This window comes from Artibeus jamaicensis, unplaced genomic scaffold, assembly GCF_021234435.1.
Source record: "Artibeus jamaicensis isolate MK-2021 breed Jamaican fruit bat unplaced genomic scaffold, CSHL_Jam_final contig_851, whole genome shotgun sequence".
In the NCBI taxonomy this organism is placed as follows: Eukaryota; Metazoa; Chordata; class Mammalia; order Chiroptera; family Phyllostomidae; genus Artibeus; species Artibeus jamaicensis.
In genome coordinates, this window is record NW_026521986.1 from 8,290,363 (window position 1) to 8,303,086 (window position 12,724).

The window sequence follows — 12,724 nt, forward strand, 5'->3', positions numbered from 1 at the left end:
AAGAGCCCAGCCGGCACTTCCCACCCCGAGGCACTTCGGTTCTGCTCAGAGACCAGGCGGTGGGGAGAGGGAAAGCCTTCTAGGTTTAGGAGTCATGCAGGGTCAGGACAGACTAGGGTGGGGCAACCAACAGAGGCATTCGCTCCAGGCACAAAATTTAAATTTAAGGTGCGCCCCCCAAAAAAGCTTAGTAATCAAGATACATGATATCGTAATGCAATGTTTTATGAAATCAGATCGGTAAACCAAGGTGCAGCCTATAGTTACACTAGAACCAGGGCCAGGATTAGGGCCAGGCCAATGAGACAGGGTCAGGTGGGGCTCCGTGAAGTAGGAAGAGTCTCGCATCACAAAGCCCTGGCCCACCCCTGGTGCCAATAACACCTCCGGGGAGAAATACCACCCAGTACCACAACCCCTTATCCCAGACACCTGGAATTCAGGATGGAACAACATGTTTAAGCCCAGGCTGGTGTGGCTCAGTGGACTGGGCACCGGCCTACAAACCAAAAGGTCGCCGGTTCCATTCCCAGTCAGGGCACACGCCTGAGTTGCAGGCCAGGTGCCCAGTTGGGGACGTGCAAGAGGCAACCACACATTGCTGTTTCTGTCCCTCTCTTTCTCCCTCCCTTCCCTTCTCTCTAAAAATAAATAAATAAATCTTTTGAAAACAAGTTTAAGAAGGTGACGTAGAGCACATCCCAGAGACTGCTCAGCTCCACGCGGGGCCGGGGCCACGCCTCCCGTCCAACACACGGACACTTCTGCGGCCCCGTCTACGAGGCCACACCCCGCAGGGCAGACGACCCGGGCCTCACGTTAGGTGTTGCCATCACGCCAGCTACAGAAAAGCTTTCAGTTTTATCACGTCCTGGATTTTGAAACTATGGATAGAGGAGTGTGAGTCGTAACTGCACTGCATCAGCTTTCTTACAGAAAAAGGCAGCAGATTGGACCCGACATTGTTGTGGTAAACTTATGCAGGAAAGGCCTCTGCAAAGTCCTCACCAGTGAGCCCCCAGAAGAAGGCGATTTTTAAAAGCTGGTCGAGGCCAGGGCAGACTTAGGGCAGCAGCATGTCCCACCAGCAGCCCACAGGGGTTATTCAACACCTCCGCGTAAACCCTTGTACAGAGTCCTGGGAGGCAGAAGACACACAAGGCCCGGTTCCAGCCCTCGGGGGCTTAGGAGGTGGGAGGGACAAGGAGGCCCACATAAATCATAGGACACTGACGACTGCAGGGAGCTAACCCAGGGCCACACTTTAAAAGTGACGAAACCGGGCAGTTAACAGCAGGAAGCGATCGGAATCAGGGTTAGCTAACTGCCCTGCACTGCCCCGTGTCCGCTCCTTGCACAATCATTGCCAACAGCGACGAAATTACGAGAGGCCCGAAAGACCCCAGCTGAGGTGGTTTTGGTCAAACACACCTTGGCAGCACAGGTGGGCTCCGACTTTAAAAAGAACTTTGGAGCCCTGGCCGGGTGGGTGGGTTGGCCGGAGAGCTGTCCCGTAACCCGGGGCGTCCAACCTTCTGGAGTCTCTGGGCCACACTGAAAGGAGAGGACTTGTCTTGGGCCACACGTTCAACACACAAACACTAAGGAAAGCAAACCAAAAAATCTCATAATGTTTTACATAAGTTTATGATTTTGTGTTGGGCCGTATTCATAACCATCCTGAGCTGCGTGTGGCCTGTGGGCCGTGGTTTGGACACCCCTGCCACCAAAAGTTTGTGGGTTTGATCCCCGGTCCAGGCAAAGACCTAGGTTGCAGGTTCAGTTCGATTCCCAGTAGGGGCACTGAGAGGAGGCAAGCGGTCAATGTTTCTCTCTCTTTTCCCCTTCCTCTCTCTAAAATCAATAAACATATCCTCGGGTGAGGAAAACAGAGTGTTAACTAAGGCATCAAAGACAATAGGTCTGATGTTGCCAAGCTGGGACGAGGGGCTTCCACAGGACCACTCAGGAAACCCGATGTCTGACCCTGCCACTGGGCAGACAGGGTAGACTGGCAACTGGCCGCCACCTGAGACACCCCAGGCACGAGACGCAGGCTGGCCATCTGCTGCTGGAGGAGCCGAGGGAGATGGCTGCACCGGGAGGTCGCTGTGCCAAAGGATGTGTGATTGTTTCCTTGGCCTGATATGGGCGACATGCAAGAGAGGCCCCCTTGTCCAAAAGGGCCCGCAGCCTTAGCCAAACTTGGCTGGAGACGGATCGCTGGATTTTGGAAAGCCAGGAAAGAACAATGATTTCGCATAGAAGATTATTTACTCTTTTCGAGACAAATGGGAGTGAACGACCCCAGCAATTGGGGGTGGGGTGCCTCTAAGAAAGCACGGACAAGGCTGCAAGAGAGAGAACTGGCCTTAAATACCTGCCAGGCCCAGGGAGCTGGAAGCTGGCAGCCGGCAGTGCTGGCCAAGTGCACCCTTTCCTGTCCCCGCTGGCCCACTGACAAAGGACTGGACATATTCAATACTGAACTTAAAGTGACCACAGGACCTTCTACTGCCTAAGAATGGCCAGAAAAAAAGGATGGCGACTGAGTTTTCATCCAGGGCAGGGAAAGAACTAATCTCACTGAGAAACATAAAGGGACAGTAGGAGGCAAAATTAAGTCACTTTATGAGCACATCTCAATGAGTCATGTTTCTTTATACTAATTAGAAACATAGTTATTAAAATGGAATGTTTGTCCCTGTACCAACTGAAATCATCTCTCATATTCCCACTGGTATAGTAACCACCATTAGAAATAAATGGTACAGGGCAATAAGGAACTGAGGGGAAAAGCAAGGCAGGCAGGGACCAGAAAAAAAAGATGCTTTTTTGCTGGGTTCAGTGGGAACTCAGTTACTCCTCAACTTTGAATATGATGAAATGAAAATAGAAGGTGTATCAATACACAGCAGAATCCACGAGTCCCTGGCCAAACAGCTTTGCTCGAAGGGAAATGCAGATGGCCCGATTCCGTGTACAGAAAAGCTGTGACTCCCGGAGTTTCTAAGCTGAGTTTATGATGGGCTCTTGCTCTTTTAGGCTGAGCAAAGGCAGCAGGGAAGAGGCATGTTCTCGTGACACTGTGTCACTTGGAAAGCATTGGTCAACGTCCCCAAGTCCTGGAGCCCTGGGAGGATCCTGGGCCACACCAGTCCCTGGAATCTGCCAAGTCCAAGTGCAGAAGGTGAAGCATACACCAACGCAGAACCTCCCTGCTGCCTTCACCTGGGGCAGCTGGAGTGTGGCAGGGAGAGGGGGTTGTGAAGTTTAAGTTTTAAGACAAGATACAAGTGATGTTCCCTAAGGTTTAAGAAATGCAGAGTATACACCTCTCAGCTGCCCCGTTTACACAGTCACAGGAAGAATTACTGACCTCTCTCCTTCCTGAACATTCACTGGGATGTCTCTCAAATAACAACCTGGACTTCCAACTCCTTTTAACGGGCTGTGTTGAATCCACATCAAGTCTCCTTCTTATAGCTGAACTAACACTACCTCCACTTTTACCTTCTCCCCAACGTGCAATCCACAGAACACAATGGAATGGGACAGACCTCAGATCAAATCCCAGTTTGGACCTAGTACCTGGCCCGGTGTCCCCTTCACAAACAGGTACTTACTCCAGCTCTGACTTTGTCCCTCAGCCTCCCCAGCTCTGTCTTCCTACAGTGCCAGGCCAGCTGAGCTATTCCCAGAGATGGGACCAAATTAACCAGATTCTACTGGATCACCCAGTACTTTCGCTGGAAGAGTTGTTAGAGAATAGCTCTTCTAACATTCTTGCTTTACAGATAAGGAAACTGAAGGACTCATGTGACGCGCCCAGAGTCACTGAGCTGCGACAAGGGCCCGAGTCTCCTGACACCTAGCACAACACTCCATTAGACGCCATCGTGCTAACTCTCCAGGGGTCAGCCCCTCCAGACCACCGCCTGAAGCTTCCTTCTTCTCCCACAATTACCTCAAAGTGGTAGAAGAGCCCCAGAGTTAACACACCTGAAACGAGCAAGGAAGGATGAAAGAGACGAGAACCATCGCAATGAACCAGTCGGTCGCCTCTGAAGGGAGTCATCAGTGGCCACAAACCCTCTCTCAGGAGAATGGGGCGGCGGACTGCTGTCTGTACTCTGTGGAGTCTGCCTGGGGCCCGGGGGCACGACCCGGTCTGCCAGCTGCGCTGTAATTAATGGGCAGCGGGAGGCCCAGAAACAAGGTTGGAGGGTGAGGACTGGGAGTCAAGGATGAGCTGCTATGACTAGTGACCGTAAGGTGACAGAAAGAAAAATGCCACCCAGAGAGTTCGCTAAGCAAGAGGGGAAAAGTCAGCATCAGAATGAAATGGGGTTTATGAGATACATCCTGTGGCAAACAGAAAGTGTGTCCTCCTTACAGTAACCCCCGGGCCATCTGGTCTACTTCCCCAGTGCAGGATACTGACCTCTCTTCTTCCTGAACATTCACCAGATGTCTCTCAAATAAGAACCTGGACTTCCAAAACTCCTTTTAACGGGCCGTGTTGAATCCACATCAAGTCTCCTTCTTATAGCTGAACTAACACTACCTCCACTTTTACCTTCTCCCCAACGTGCAATCCGCAGAACACAATGGAATGGGACAGACCTCAGATCAAATCCCAGTTTGGACCTCTGTGAGCTGCGTGATGTGTGCAACCATTTTAACTTGTAGAGGCTCAGTTTTTCCAGCTGTACAATGGGGATAAGTAAGTAGCCATGTCATGGTTATGAGAGAAGAAGAACATGCATCAAGTGCTTAGCCCAGTGCCGGGTATACAGTAAGTATCCAATAAATGGTGGCTGTCACTGTTATTGCTGTGAGCACCGAAGCCGGCGGCAGCTCCGTGTGTGGAATTAAGTCTCAGAGGGCCGAAATGGTTTGTCAAAGGTCACACAGTGAGTCAGGAAGGGATCGCAGATTTCCTGATTCCAGAAGCCTTTGCCAATCATCAGTTCCCACACAAACAACATCCTTGCCCAATGACCTAGAAATCTGGGTATCAGATCACACCAAGTACCACAGCTGATGATTTAATAAGCCCTCACCACGTGCTAGAAACCGTGCAGGCTCTATGAAAGCTTTAAGGCTCCCACAGATCACAGCAGGAAGAAGGTCATCTCCTTTTTCGTGGCAGGCAGAAACACAATTAAAAAGCAACAATCTGGAGCTGCTGCCTGCTTGAGTTACCCCGTGGTGATGATACTTCTTGCCCATACTGAAGAAGGCAAAGGAAAGTAAGGCCAATGCTTGGCTGCCTTATTCCTAGCTTTGGAAAGGCACTTTTGATTGGGAATAAGAGGGAGGGGGATCCTCAGACCAGAGACTAAAATAGGGTTTGGCTATGGACAGCAGGGAAAAAGAAGTTGGGGCCGGGAGTGGGCTGAAGAGAGGGCCCCACCACCGCTCCACAGAAGGGCAGTGACCGTCCTCCAGATGGGCTTCTCGCTGCACCAGGGCCTGCCCCTCCACGGGGGGTGCAAGCAAGGAAAGCGTGGAGCCTCAGGAAGCGCACTTCATCTTGAAGCATGAATCAGCCCTCAGAAGCCCAGAAAAGATTCCTCTCCTTCGTGGCCTTCTCCTCTTTGGCGGGCATCCCTAGCTCCTCGCGGCTGGTGTTCAGGCCTTGCGAGGACTCAGGATGAGTGACCCTTCTGACAGAAATGAACCATTCCAGGAACTCACGCGATGGGACAGCTCTTAAAAATGGAAAGGAAGCAATGAGTGGATGAATCAGCTAGGAGGCACTGGTACTCAAGTCCACCCACAGAAGCAGTGAGAAATGGCTAGTGCATCTGCTTGCAAGGCTCCTGGCACGGAAAGGAATGGCAGAAAGTGTGCTTTCTGATCAGCCTCCCAATGTATTAGATCTTCCTATACTAAGTTAGAATTTGACCATGTAGGTCTCTCTCTCTCTCTCTCTCTTTTAACTGCCATGCTTCTGGAGGATGGAGCAGCAGGAAAGAACAATCCGAGGACCCAAGTCCTGCCTGTGTAGACTGCGCGCCCTAATTTCAATGCTGTCCTTGCTACAATACCTGGCACACTGGGAGCCAAGAGCCCTGAAAAGACATCAAACTCCCTGTTGGGAGGCCAGCAGAGTAAAGGATAACGGGGAGCTTGATGTTCTGAAACTGAACTTGGCAATGACTTTGGTTACTCCTCAAATTGCCACACTGGATCATAACTGACCCCAAAGGTGGGAGCACCAACTTCTGTGGAAGGTGGAAGGTGGCCTTTCTGAGCTGTCCTTCAAAGGAGCAGCAGGCCAGTATCACTCTGCGGCCTTGACACCACTAAATCTCCGCAGAGGGGAACTGATGTGAAAATGATGAGCCTTGAGGACAGCCTTGGGGTGGAGGAGAGTGGAATCCACACCTGCAGGACAACGTGAGCACAGGGAAGGGAGCGAGGCCTGCTTTCTATCTGGAGATGTGATAGATCACTTGTTCAGCTTCGGTTCTATCTATGGATGTGAGCGGCAGGGTGAAAACCACACCTTTCCTTAAGTCACAGCAGCTCGGAGCAGCCCGCAGCTCAAAGTCTGAGGCAAACATACAGCTGAAACCAAGCACACAGGTGCCTACATTCTATCCGCGCCTCTTTGACTCATAAGGACAATAGTGCAACCCCTGGATCTCTTCCAGTTCCTGAGTCTAAACATTCTTTTGTTGTTGTTGTTCCGTTACAGTTGTCTCCATTTTCCCCCAGTGCTCTCCCCTGCCCTATTGAGTCTAAATATTCTTCAGCCCCAGGAGAGGAAAACTTCCCAACACTGACATTCATTCAAACCACAGCCAGTGTACTCTCAGCGTGACTCAGTTTCCCTCAAGGGGAATCATAACCCAAAGTGCCACCTCCTAGACCTTCCCCAGAAATCAGCGTACCCTTTACTTCTCAGACACAAAAGCCTCTGATGTCTGAGAGGTGGGGACCGAGAAAGCAAAAGACCTGACCAGAAAGGCTAAATTTCTTCCCGTTCAGAACATCAGAATCCCTTCCAACATTCCCTCCCTAGCCAGGTGTTGCCACAAAGGGAGCTGAGAGTTTGCCAAGTAAGACATTACCCACATCTTAAAAGGAATGTTCCTGCAAAAATAAAAATAAAAATAAATAAAACCCAAACCGCCTCGTCTGTAAATTGGAGGAGAAAAGTAAAGAGATACAAATTTGAAAAGAGCCAGGCGGTCAGAGGGTTAGATTTCCCTTCCCTCAAGGACAGCCAGACCTTACATGGTTGCTGATAAGATGGAGCAGCTTCACTTTACTGCCCTCACCCAGATCTCAACTTATAACATCAGTGTCCCCAACATCACCAGCGACCCTTCTCAGTCAAAGCTTCATGACTGTCCCCGATGTGCATGCTGGACGCCGTCTGCCTGGAGAAATCCTAGGAGGACGGCGCTCTAAGACATCTGGAGAGCACAGGCAGACACAGAATCACCTGCTGCCCATGTGCCACAGCACGTGCCTTTCTGATGAAAAACTATACTTTTAAAACTGACACTGCGCTTTCCCTATCCCAAAGCAGTAACTTAGCCCTTTCCCACTGAAAAAAAAAAAAAAAAGACACCCTTCCCTTCAGAAACGATATGTAAATCAGATACAAGTAAAACAAACACAGTATAAGGCTCCCTAACTCATTTAACATCTTTCGTGCAAGGGCCTGAGGCCCCTACGTACTTAGGAAATGTAAAATGTCATGCCTCATCACTTTAAAAGAGGGAGCATCGTTTTCCCACGTTACAGTCAGTACATGTGAGGAGCAATCCGTGAAAAATCCCCTTCACTCACCATTGGGGGTGGAGAGGCCAGGACTCTGCATCGGCAGCCTCAGCTTTGAATAAATAGCTTGGTAAACCCAATGGGGGCTGAGCGATGCCCAGCCTGCCATAGAGGGGGGAAAGGGCCCTAGAAATGGGGCTGGTGGTGCCCTCTGGTCCAGAGCCTACATCAGACTCCAGCCGCAAGTTCCAGAACCACAGAGTGATAGCTCAGGGAACTTCTTTTTCTCCTCCTGCCCCTTAGGGGTCATGAAACATGCCTCATTCCTGTACCTTTAAGTGAGCGAAGTCAACACTAAATCAGCTTGTCATTTCCCTACAAGGACCAAATATTGGGCTGGCCAAAAAGTTTGTTTAGTTTTTTTTGTATGATGGCTCTAGTAGCGCTTTTTGTTTTTTAACTTGATTCGAAATAATTTTGTTAGATTAGATTGTGACAGTTGTTATATCAATGTGCATTTTTTAAAAAGCATCAAAACTGGTGAATTTTTGTGCAGCCATTTTAATATCAAAGATAGAAGAAGAGTTGCAACATTTTTGAGACATTATACTTTATTATTTGTAGAAAGGTAAAAATACAACTGAAATGCAAAAAAAATGATTTATGCAGTGTGTAGAGAAGGTGCTGTGACTGATCGAATGTGTCAAAGTGGTTTGTGAAGTTTCTTGGTACTACTGACATTTTGGCCAAATAATTCTTTTGCTGTGGGGTGGTCTTGTGCATTGGAAGATGTTTAGCAGCACCCCTGGCCTCTACCCACTAGAAAGCAATAGCAGGAGATAGCCGACATACTCGAAATATCCAAATCAATAAAGTTATTGGTGAAAATGGAAAATGTGTCTTTTATTTTACGGGAAAAAAAACTAAAGGAATTTTTTTTTTTGGCCAATCCAATAAATTGGCCCAGCCCCCACTGTCTCCCCAGTTACCCATCTCTGTCCCCAGAGACAAAGCCTTGCAGAGGGCCAAGCCTCTCTCTTCTGAGCCCACCCCTCCATGCCTTGCTAGACCAAGATGTCCTCCTGCAGACCCACCCCTCACCCAGTCACTTGTATCATTAGCTCATTCTCAGGAGCAAGCAGGAGAGTCACCCAGCAAATCGGCTGCCCCTCCCACCCCTGCCCTGTACCTTCTGGCTCCACCAGCAAGCAGATGTAGCTCTGCCTTGCGGCCAGGGGAAAAACCCACTCTCAAAGGGCTGTCCTGCCACAGGACAGAAGCTTGTGGTCACAACGCAAGTGGCTTGGAGCTGGAGTTAACTCATTTCTGAAGACACAAGGTTGAGACCTGGGACCTGGAACCTGGCCCACTTGTTTTCTAGAGAGAAAGTCACTGTACCACCTCCAGGGCAAGCCATTCAGCCTTTCCCTTTATCCATCTTCTTGGTTACAGCAAAGACAGAACCCAGGCCTCCTGATGACCCAAGTCTGAGGTGCAGAATAACAGCTCATTTGTTACTAAGTGTGAGAACACAGCAGAATTGATGAGCAGAGACCCCACAGTTACACTGGCAGAGCTCCCCCAGGGCTCTGCTTTTCTCTTCCAGTCGGGCATGCAGCAGCGTTTGAACAACCTGCCACCCTAGGCTCTCTCTGTACCTGGGGCAACTAAACATCCCTCACCCCTGCCCAAGGAAAACAAGGGGAAAGAAGGAGACCTAGTCCTGAGAAGGAAGGGTAGGGGTCAGTTTCTGACTGGGCATACACAGAAAGAAAGGCAGGAAGACACCTGGGAAAGAGGCCAAGGCCTCTCTGCCCTTGCGGGCAACAGGGATGAACTGGTCCTCGTCTCAGAGCCCTGCATCTCCCACCGAGGACTGGCGATAAGAGAAGGCAGCTGGAGAGCTGGCGGCCAGGGGGTGGGCCGGGCCAAGGGTGTGCAGTCCACCAGCGCCTAGTTTTTCCACGCATCCCCAAGAGAAGGCAGCAGAGTCTTACTAGCAGAACGGTTCCCTCCCCATATGGAAGGTCCGCAGCCTAAAACTCCGGAGGGTCTGTGGTTTCTACTCTGAAGCCCTGGCTCCCCAGACTGCCACCCCTCTTAGCTCTCCAGAAGCGGCCTGGGAGGGGGGACGGCCTCGCCGCCTGTTGGAAAGGGGGTGTCAACCTTCCACTGCCGGAGATCCTCGGCTGGCCCCTTCCCTTAGCATCTCCCCAGTGCCCTTTGTTTTCAGGCGGGGAAAGTTGCCAACACGCCCCCCTGTGTGCCCATCCCCCTCAGGGAACCCAAGCCTGGGCGCACCCTCTAATCTGCGGCTAGCTCTTTAGCTGGGGCCGCCACTCCGAAACCGAAAGCAAAGAGGAAGCAGGAGGGGGCAGCGCCCCCAGCCCGGTTTCTCGATCTTCCCCATCACCGTATCATCGCCCGCACCCCCTGCACTGGCGCTGACCGCCCTGCGCGGCCGCCCCCCTGGGTGGTGGATCGGCCTCTCTGCGGGCATCGGGGGCACCTACCAGTGCGGGGCTGGGGCCGCGGGCAGGGGTAGGGGCAGGGGCAGGGCTGGGCCGGCTGCCTGCCGGGTGCAGGTGCGATCAGGAGCGTCGTTTCGCCGGCTCGCTCCCGCTCCTCCTCCCGCGCCGGGACTCCGGGCGCTCTCCTGCGCCGCCTGCTCCCCGCCCCCACGCCCTGCGTTGGGACTCCCCCCCGTGCAGAGTTGCCGCGGTGCCTCCCCCACGCCGCCCCGGCCTCCCGCTGCGAGCCTAGTCCCGCATTGTGTGTTGGCGCCTGCCACAGCGGTGCGGGGCTGGGGGTCTGCAGCCGCCGCTGCCCGGGCCAAACGGAGCCCCTGGCGGCGGCGGCACTCACCCATAGTACGGATGCGAGGCAAACTGCACATGCTCGAGTCTGACAGGCGCCCTGCCTCCGGCACCACTTAACTCCTTGCTCTCCTGATCGTCAGCTGGGTGCGCTACCCCCGCTGCGCAGGTGGCTGCAGTGCAAAGCTTCTTGGTCCTCTTGGCCCACGCCCCCCGCCACCCCGCCAGCATCTGAGATGTCTGCAGGAGACAGGAGGAGAGGACTAGCCTGGCTTGTAGAGTTGTAGGGCACTGCGTGTACAAAATCCACTGTGGGTATCTGCAGGCCCCTACTAACCAAAGGCCATGGGCCACATGGAGTTGCAGGCCCACTGTGTGCCAGCTTTGTGTTCTGTGCAGTCCATCCATTGAAACAGCCCTGCAAGTTTGTTTTATTAGCCCCATTTTCGAGATGGAGAAACTAAGGCCTATGGAAAGGAAGTTAAGGAATTTGCCTAAGGCAAGCCTGAACCTCCAAAGCCTGCAATTTGGTTTATACAGCAAAGATTAAACAGAAGATATTCTTTCTGAGGTCAATCTAGATACTTCTATTGGAAGGTGTAAGATACTGGATGTCATCTGGAAAGCCTGGAGATTCTGGAATGTGGATGGTAGGGTTACCCTAACAGAAGGCCCTGACTCCAGACAGGCCACTCAAATGGGTTCTGGGTCCTGCAGAAAAGCTGAGCAAGGAGGGGAACATGATTTAACCTAAGGAACCCAATCCCGGCTGCTTGCACTGGGGGCTGCAGCCAGGAGAAAGGGACATTTTAAAATTTTTACATGCCTCCTGGAACATCCTTTTGTAAATAATCTGTCCAGAGGAAGCACCCTTTCTAATTCTTGCACAAACCTGACGTGTGCCTAGGCCTGAACTGCAAGGGCTGGTGACTGCTTCTGTCCTAGCTTTTCCCCTTTTTATCACATGCCATGGTGACAAAGAGTTCTCAGAAGTCTGAGGGAGCACGGAGTCTTCTAAGAAAAGGAATTTGAGGTTCGTCCAGCTGGTCTTGCCCCACTCTGGGGGAGAAGCCAGTCTGCTTTCCTACTGTCTGAACCTAATCCATTCTGTGGCTTCCCCCTGTTGCCTGATGGGAACTTGGGTCTTCCATCAACCTCCTGCCCCTGGCCGGGATGTTCAAAGGTGCATCCCAACCTAGAGCAATGTGGACAAGGAGTTCTAAGCCCATGCCATACACACCTGGTTCTTGGCTGACTGCATCACTTTCCACGCGGAAAGCCCAAGGGGCAGAAAGAGTTATGCTGGGTTTCTCAGACCAGTGTGGGAAGTACACAGCTATGTGGTGTCAGTGTCAAGAGCTCTTGGCTTCCCTGAGTTAGTTCCTACTCTGTAAAGTGAAGATAATATTGCCTATTTCATAAGTGTATGTTGATGACTCAGAAACATAATGCATAGGCTTTTGATAACAGAACAGTGTTTTCTGCTGGGATTCCTCCAAGAGTAAGTAGTAAAGAGAAAGGGCCAAGGCTACAGTGAGGAAGAGAGCTGTCCCTAGAACACTGTCAAAGAAGCAGGACACAGCCACCTCTGAGGAACACCTGGCAAGAAGTGGCTTTAGTGAATCTAAGAGCAAAGCCCACCTGCTGAAGAACCCCCCCCCCTGCTGTGCCCCTGGCCTTGGAGGCCCCATGCTCCCACTCTAGTTCTCAGTCTGTGACTGGCAGCGGACTTGGCTCCCTCCTGGGCTCTGGGAGGCAGTGTTGCATAGAGAAAAGCATCGTGAGCTGGGAAGGCAGAAGATCCGAATTCAGGGTGACTTCTCCAGGAGGCGTGGTGCCTGGCACCTGCAGTGTTTTAGGGCTTACGAAAATGTTTGAATTTCTTCTAAAATCAGAGACCAAAGACTAAACTTCGAAGTTTAGGACAATATTTTATATGTAATATGTATTTCATATATAATAAGTATTTTCATCTTTAGCACAGAAGCCATAGCATACACAAGCCAAGGTGCCAGATGCAGAATCAGAAAGAAGGAGGAGTGAGGGACGGAGGCACAAGACGCGGCATCAGCGAGTCTCCGCTTTACCCAGCTCTCCCAGGGCCTTACCTCCATGACCTGGGTTTTCCTCATTCCTAAATTAGGAATCCTTTCTTCCTAACCAAA

General features: G+C 51.4%; 1 protein-coding gene across 9 annotated transcripts in view; it reads right to left on the bottom strand.

The window, feature by feature from the left end:
* Positions 1-10,682, bottom strand: part of TMEM229B (transmembrane protein 229B) — a 35,789-nt gene extending 25,107 nt beyond the window's left edge. For 8 of the 9 annotated variants that reach the window (XM_053673388.1, XM_053673384.1, XM_037125954.2 and 5 more), the window contains exon 1: positions 10,257-10,595. The gene's annotated coding sequence lies outside the window, so the exon portion shown is untranslated. The other variant, XM_037125958.2, reaches the window with a different exon arrangement.
* Between the last annotated feature and the right edge of the window lie 2,042 nt (positions 10,683-12,724).